Source organism: Eptesicus fuscus, chromosome 10, assembly GCF_027574615.1.
Source record: "Eptesicus fuscus isolate TK198812 chromosome 10, DD_ASM_mEF_20220401, whole genome shotgun sequence".
Classification (NCBI taxonomy): Eukaryota; Metazoa; Chordata; class Mammalia; order Chiroptera; family Vespertilionidae; genus Eptesicus; species Eptesicus fuscus.
The window spans coordinates 55871518-55880311 of record NC_072482.1 but is presented as its reverse complement, the minus strand read 5'-3'; the positions used below and the strand labels follow the sequence as shown (position 1 = coordinate 55880311).

The window sequence follows — 8794 nt, the reverse complement described above, 5'->3', positions numbered from 1 at the left end:
ATATTACGTATGAAAGAGTATAGTGTTATTTGAAGGGTGATCGATTAATTAAAATGTGCATTTTAAATACCAGGGAAACTACTGATCAAATTTGAAAGTATAACAAATGCTAAGAAAAAAACATAAAATGGAATCACATAAAATGTTTACTTCAAATACACAAAGGCAGAAAAGGAGGAGAAATAGAACAAAGAACAAATGCAATAAATATAAAACAATTAAAAACATGTTATATATTAATTTAATTATGTAATAATTATTTTATATGTGAATGGTTTAATTACCATTCACATATAAAAAGGCAGAAATTATTATAATGAATACAAAATATCAAATTATATGATGTTTAAAATAATACCACTTTGATCTAAAGGCTCAGATAGGTTAAAAGTAATGGGCTATAGAAAGATATGCCTTGGTAATACTAATCAAAAGAAAGCTGGAATACCTATATAAATTTCAGACAAAGCAGACTTCAGAGCAAGGGAAATTTAAGGGATAAAGAGAGACTTTACATAATGATAAAGGAGTTAATTCTCTAAGAAGACATAACTATCCTATATAATAAAAGCCTAATATGGTAAGTGTCTGGTCATCTGGTCCACCATTCAACCAATCAAAGCGTAATGTGCTAATGATATGCTAAGGCCACTCAACTTCTCGCTATGATGTGCACTGACCACCAGGGGGGCTGACACTCCAACTGGTAGGTTAGCTTGCTGCTGGGGTCTGGCTGATTGGGACCGAGTGAGTCAGGCCAGACATGCCCTGGAGCCCTCCTGCAGTCCCTCCCCAGCTGGCCAACCTCCTGCATCTCTCCCCAGCCCCAATCCTGCACTGGTGGAGTCCCTCAGCCTGGCCTACATCCTCTTGCAATCCTGGCTGAGGGACCCCCCCACCCCAAGTGCATGAATTTCATGCACTGGGCCTCTGGTTCCTGTATATGTAACTAAACCAGTAAATCACATAAGTACTTAACAAGAGAATATCAAAATACATGATAATAATAGGACTGCAGGGAAAAAAAATCATTCCAAAACTGTACTTAGAGAATTGAACATCTCTTTTTCAGTTAATGATGGATCAAGTGGGCAGAAAATCAGCAAGGAGTTAGTTGACCTGAACAGCCCTATCAATCATGTTGATGTAATTGACATTATAGAATACAACATCTAGCAACAGTATAATACACATTCTTCTAAAGCTGACATGAACATTTCAAAAAGATAGAATGTGTTCTGAGCAACAATGAACACCTTAGCAATGTTTTAAAGATGGTGTCATATAGAGAATGTTAGACTACAATGGATTTGAAATAGAAATCAATAACAGAAAGATAACAGGAAAACCCCCAATTATTTGAAGATTAAGCAATGGACACAGACACTGGGGCAGTGGGGCTTGCCCAGGGTGGGAATGGTTGGGGGGGGGGGGGGTGGTCAATTGGGGAAAAAGGAGACATATGTAAAACTTTAGACCCCCCCCCAAAAAAAAAACATATATATATATTTATATATATATATATATATATATATGTAAAATAAAAGCTTAAGCTGCATACTTTTAAATAACCTATGGTCAAATAAGTTTCAAAAGATTTTTATAAAGATTTAAACTAAAAGAAAATGAAATCAGACCTTATTAAAATATGTGAAATATAGTGAAAGCAGTATTTAGAAGAAAATTTCTAGCATGGAAATACAAATTATAAAATAAGAAAGATCTAAATTTTCTTGAGCTTCCACCTTTGGAAACTAGAGAAAAATAGAACAATTCAAGTGTAAGGCAAGCAGAAGGAAAGAAATAATAAAAATTAGAGCTGAAATCAATAAAATTTAAAATAGGAAAGCAATAGATAATATCAACAAACCAAAAGGCTGGTTCTTTAATAAGACAAATAAAATTGATAAACTTCCATTGAGATTAATAAAAAAAGAGAGAAGACACAAATAATAATAGAAATGGAAGAGAGGCCATAACTATTGGTTTCTTGAACATTAAAATAATAAATATATACTGTTAATAATTTTTTGTCCCCAAATTTGATAACTTAAGTAAAATGAATCAATTATTTAAAATACATAAACTACAAAAACTCATTCAGGAGAAACAGATAACTTCAATAGACCTATTTTTTTAAAGTTCTTTATTGTTTAAAGTATTATATATAGTACTAGAGGCCCAGTGCACGAAATTCATGCATGGGGGGGGGGGGCGGCGAGGGGGAGGTCTCTCAGCCCGGCCTGCACCCTCTCCAATCCGGGATCCTTCTCGCAATCTGGAACCTCTGGCTCCTAACCGCTCACCTGCCTGCCTGCCTGATCTCCCTAACTGCTCTCCCCTGCCAACCTGATCCCCCTAACTTCTCTCCCCTCCTGGCCTGATCCCCCAAACTGCCTATGTGCTCGCCCCTCCTGGTCTGATCCCCCTGTCTAACTGCTCTCCCCTCCTGGCCTGTACCCCAAACTGCCTAAGTGCTCTCCCCTCCTGGCCTGATCCCCCTAACTGCCTAACTGCTACCTTCTCCCTTCTGCCTTCTCATGCATGGCCTTCTCACCTTCTCCCTTCTGCCTTCTCATGCATGGCCTTCTCACCATCTCCCTTCTGTCTTCTCCCATGGCACTGGCCTTCTCACCTTCTCCCTTCTGCCTTCTCATGCATGGCCTTCTCACCGTCTCCCTTCTGTCTTCTCCCATGGCACTGGCCTTCTCACCTTCTCCCTTCTCCCAAGGCACTGTCTTCTCCCTTCTGCCTTCTCCCGCGACCTGCTGATCAATCGGTCATTACTGTGATGGCGTCCTGACTAATTTGCATATTACCCTATTATAAGTATAGATTACATGTCTTCTTTTCCCCCCATTGACCTCTCCCAGGCCACCCCCAACCCCCAGCACAAGCCCTCAACCCCCTAGTGTCTGTGTCCATTGGTTATGCTTATATGCATGCAAACAAGTTCTTTGGTTAATCTCTTACACACCCACACACCTGCTCCACCATCCCCTGCCTTCCCTCTGAAGTTTAACTGTCTATTCGATGCTTCTCTGTCTCTGGATCTATTTTTGTTCATCAGTTTATGTTGTTGATTATATTCTACAAATGAGTGAGATCATGTGATATTTATCTTTCTCTGACTGACTTATTTCACTTAACATGATGCTCTCCATGTCCATCCATGCTGTTGCAAATGGCAAGAGTTCTTTCTTTCTTTACAGCAGCTTAGTATTTCATTATGTAGATGTACCACTGTTTTTTAATCCACTCATCTGCTGATGGGCACATAGGCTGTTTCCAAATCTTAGCTGTTGTAAATTCCTAGAAGTGGGGTTACAGGTCAAATGGGAGTTCCATTTTTAATTTTTGGAGGAAACTCCAAACTTTTTTCCACAGTGGCTGCACCAGTCTGCATTCCTACCAGCAGTGCAAGAGGGTTCCTTTTTCTCCACATCCTTGCCAGCATTTGTTGTTTGTTGATTTGTGATGATAGCCATTCTGACAGGTGTGAGATGGTACCTCATTGTGGTTTTGATTTGCATCTCTTGGATGATTAGTGACTTTGAGCATGTTTTCATATGTCTCTTGGCCTTTTCTATGTCCACTTTTGAGAAGTATTTATTTAGGTCCTTTGCCCATTTTTTGATTGGATTGTTTATCTTCTTTTTGTTAAGATGTATGAGTTCCCTATATATTTTGGAGATTAAACTCTTGTCAGATATAACATTGGCAAATATGTTCTCTCATGCAATGGGCTTTCTTGTTGTTTTGTTGATGTTTTTATTCGCTGTGCAGAAGCTTTTTATTTTTTTATTTTGATGTAGTCCCATTTGTTTATTTTGTCCTTGTTTTCAATTGTCCTTGGAGCTGTATTGGTAAAGATATTGCTACAACATATGTGTGATAACTTGCTTTCTATGGCTTATTCTATAATCTTTCTGATTTCCCACCTTACATTTAAGTCCTTTATCCATTTGAGTTTATTTTTGTGTATGGTGTAAATTGGTGCTTTAGTTTCATTTTTTTGCATGTATCTGTCCAATTTTCCCAACACCATTTATTGAAGAAACTGTCTTGACTCCCTTGTATGCTCTTGCCTTCTTTGTCAAATATTAATTGAGCCTAATGGCTTGGGTCAAATTTTGGGTTCTCTGTTCTGTCCCATTGGTCTATATGTCTGTTCTTGTGCCAGTACCAGGCAGTTTTGAGAATAGAGGCTTTGTAATATAGCTTGATATCTGGTATTGTGATCACTCCAATTTTTTTCTTTTGTAGGGGATACCTACAGACTTGGTTTCTATGGAATAGAAAATTTAGACTATTTGATTTATAAACTCTATCTAAAGAGTCCACTTGCATAATCTGAGTACAGAAAGACAAAATATATTCTGAGGACTTGAATTACGAGCCTCAGCTACTGCTTGGGTGACAGTTAATATCCTATATTTACCATTTGACTGTTTTTTAAATGATCCTATGAAATAGTAGCAGTGAATCATATAGGACAGATGCTAATGAAAAGCAAAGCTTGTGTATTATATAAAACCAATTTCAAAATTTTATAATTCAAGGCAGCTGCCTGAATAGGACGAAAGTCGGATTGTAGTGACTGGCCTGATATTTCACAATTTAGTATGCTCATTTAAATATATCAAATGTGACTTTGGATGAAATTTATTTAAAGACAGTGGAAAGGGACTTGAGCAGCCTTTAAGCAGGTGTGTTTAGGTGTGAATTTGTTGCTTAATATTACCTATAGCAACCATTCAGAGTTACACAAAGGACATTTATGGGGAAATGATAGTGCACACAGACAATCTGCAAGTGCACACAGTACTTTGGAATCCACACAATGTTCTCAAACTGCATGACTCTCATTAATGTTCAAAGGCAATGATATATGTGGAGGATTAAGCAATCATTCCAGATATTTGGTGAGGACGTTAGCAACTGCTCATGGGGTATTGTGTCAGGCTGTCATAATGTTGTTGGAGGCCAGAAACCATATTAAGAAAATTATGATCTTGAGAATATCAGAGGGAGCTGTGTTTTAGAAGATAACGGAGATCTACCATGGCTGAAAATCAGTCTGGATGGGAGATAAGGCCATAATTGAAAAGATTAATAATGACTCTGAATAATGACTCTAATGCAGTATTTATCAGCCATATGCTGTTGAAATTTTGAACCAGATAATTCTTTGTTGTGAGTGACTTTCTTGTGCATTGTAGGATGGTTAGCAATTTACCTGGCTTGAACTCTCTAGGTGCTAATTGCAAGACCTCAGTCCTACACCTCAAGAATGTCACCAGGCCTTGCCTGTGTCCTCAGGAAATAAAATTTCCCCTAATTGAGAACATCTACTCTACTGGGTGTCCATAGCCATGAACAATGATGGGGAGGGCCTACATCTTCACAAAGGAAAGACTATTAGATAGGAAATCATGGATATTATGATTTTGAAGGTCAGTGGCTGTATTTAAGAACCAAGCTAAAAAGCAAAATTATTAGAACTCACTATGATAAAGCTAAGTTGTAGGAGGCCATCACTGATGAATATGGCTCTTATTTTTGCTCTCTAACAACCCAGGTACCAGGGATTTAAAAACGCTGTCTTCCTGTGCTACAGTTAGTTGGCATTGGACAAACAGAGATCAAAACTGTATTGTCTTATGGGAAATAGATAGGTGGGATTATATAACAACATCTGGAGCCTGGTACCTTTAAAAAACCGCAGCATGATATCTGACATATAGCCATCCTCACCAAACAAATAGAATCCAGACTTTACTCAGGACCTCTAGTCACATTGGGAATATGTGGTACATTTTGACTAAGGTATGGCAAGTCAAACTTTAACCCTCTGCCTCAACTATACTACATTTAATAACTATAATACATTGTCAAAATATTTTTTTAATTCTATGATATAACTAAGTGAAAAGTAAAGTCTTACTGGCATGATCTTCAAGATAAGAAAATATATGGATGGGTTTATTTGAAGCTCACAACTGTTGAAATAATTGTGGAAAACTTTTGTCTATAAAAATAAGTTTGCAGTAAGTACAGTAAATTTAAAATATTCAAATAATTATGGGTGATTAAGAAAAAGTAGCAAGTGACCTGGTAAATCAATAGGAAAAGACCAGTAAATAAGCCCAATCATGATTATCATGGTTTGTAGAGAGAATTCCTTTTCCACAGGATTGTTTGTTGGAGTCTGCAGGGTTGCTCTTTTGTATGATATTTTACAGAAAGCACAGTAGGAAAAATAATGAAAATATACATAAGAATTTTATAGAAAAGCCATATTGACAAAGGATAAACTATATTCAGTTGCTTGTGACTAAAATAAAAAATCTAAACATTTTTTAAGGCCTACAATGATTTATATACACTGAGTGGCCAAATTATTATGATCTCTGAATGCATAATAATCTGGCCACTCAGTGTATTTCTTCCATCTTTTCTGCATGATAGCTTCCCAAATCATGATTTTTGGTGATGATCCAACATTTCACACCTCTACACATGGTTTTAGAACATACTATACTTACTGCCTGAAAGAATTTTTAACTCATATGCTGCTCCACTGACTGATATTTCCTTAAATGTCTCCTAAAAACTAAACACAACATCTAGTAAAGTTAAAATTGCTCACCTCCTAATACCCAGAAATTTCATATTTTATACACGTGTATAACAGCAAAATATTCATGCTGCATTTCAATATCAATTTAACTGCAATTCCTTTAAATAGCCATAATAAATAGAATACATTTAAATTAAAATATCATAAATCAAGGTGAATGAACTAAAAAACATATTATAATCTAAGTTCAAAAAGCATATTAAGTTAAAAAATTACCAAATATAAACTTAATTTAATATTTTTATATAAATGCTGAATTAATAAAATTAAATAAATTTTAATGATTTCATCACCTTAAATTTCATACATTACATGATTGAATTTTAATTACTTAATATCACTTAAACTCCTATATGGAGAAGTGAATGGGAGATATACTGGATGTGTAGAGGCCAATTAAATGGCTAAAACGGTGTATGAAAAAAGGAATAATTTTTTTTAAAAATTGCATTTTGACAATATAAATGGAAAGATGTGGACAGATAATGCTAATGTGGGAGTAATGCAATCAGACAAGAGGTAAATGAGACTTAAAGGGAGTTGTTAATGAAAATTGTCAGTTTTCTGGCTCAAGTATATAAGTGAATGCTGACAGAATTTGTTGAAATGGGGTATATTGAAAAGGGTAAGTGAAAGAAGAGGTGCGGATAATTATTTGACATCTGTTTGCAACACAGTATGTTGAGGTCCTCTGATTCATTCAAATGGAAATTTTGAGTTGCACATCTATATATATATAAGCCAAGTGACCAGAACGACTAATCGCCAACATCCCATATCCCCTCCCCACCACTGGCCCGACCCCGATCGCCCTGATGGGGGGCAGGCTAGCCAGACCCCACCATACACGAATCCGTGAGCAGGGCCTCTAGTAGATATATAAATCTAAAACTCAGAAAAGAGGTGAATACTGGAAATAGAGGACTGTGTGTAAACACATGAATTTTAATAATCACTTGAGGAGTAGATTCAATCAACTTGAGAAAAGACGAATGATATTATGAAAGGATACCAAGAAAAAAAGGTGACCAATTCTATTACTTGACAATTACCTTGAGTAAGAAGAGCCAGCAAGAGAAACATAAAAGGGTCATCAAGTTGGGTAGGAGGAGAACCAGGAGCCTATGGTGTCTCTGCATACTGGGACAGACTGTCTTTAAAGACTGAGTAGTTGGCTGTGCTAAATGCTGCTTTCCAGTAAAGCAGAGTAGAGAATGAAGTGTACCTGCTGGACTTGGTGACATTTACATTATTGATTGTCCTCTTTGAGAACATTGCTTATAAGACAGAGATAACCTTGATAAGCAAATCCCTGGATCCTCTGCATGAAGCTTTCATTGTCCAATGAAGGCAGTGATCTTCAGACACAGAAATCAGAAGCAACACAGAGTACTATTTTTATTTTACTTAAAAACAAGCAACACCACCAAAACAGATGGACCATACAACCAAAACAAGAAAACAATCACCTCTGGGCCTTTATTTGTTTCACTCTTTTTTTTCTAAGGAAAAATCTCCCAACAAACAAACCTGGAACTTAGAACAAAGAAAGCTTCCAAATTTGAAAATTTACCAAAAATTACTATTATACTTTAAACTCACCTTACAGTGTTATCTACTTTCATAAACTCTATTTCCAGTAGAACTCTTGAAGAACTGGTTCAAGCTGATGATAAAGGTCTCTTTCAGGGGGTGAGACTGTGTGTATTTCATGATACATAAAATAATCCTATGTAATAGAGAGGTAATATACAAATTGACCGTCATGCCCTCACAAGATGGCTGCCTACAACCAGGCCGGCAGGGGGGGTTAGTGAGGGACGACCAAACAACTGAATAAGCAGGCTGTGTGGGACGACCAGGCTGGAAGGGGGGTTAGTGAGGGATGATCAAATGACTGAGCAGCAGGCTGCATGGGGTGACTGGGCTGGCAGGGGGGTTAGTGAGGGAGGACCAAATGACTGAACAGCAGGCTGCATGAGGTGACCAGGCCAGGGGGGGGCTATGAAGGGAAACCAGGATGGCAGGGGGGCAGTTGGGGGCGAACAGGCTGGCAGGGGTGGCAGTTTGGGGTGACCAAGCCAGCAGAGGGGGGCCGTTGAGGGTGACCAGGCCGGCAGGGGGGCAGTAAGAGGTGACCAGGTCGGCAGG

At 37.6% G+C, this 8794-nt stretch overlaps 1 non-coding gene across 1 annotated transcript; it reads right to left on the bottom strand.

Moving 5' to 3' along the window:
* Positions 1-828: 828 nt before the first annotated feature.
* MIR9193-2 (microRNA mir-9193-2) lies at positions 829-911 on the bottom strand. Its single transcript, NR_130479.2, has one exon. It is a non-coding gene; the product is annotated as a microRNA mir-9193-2 (primary transcript).
* Positions 912-8794: the final 7883 nt, after the last annotated feature.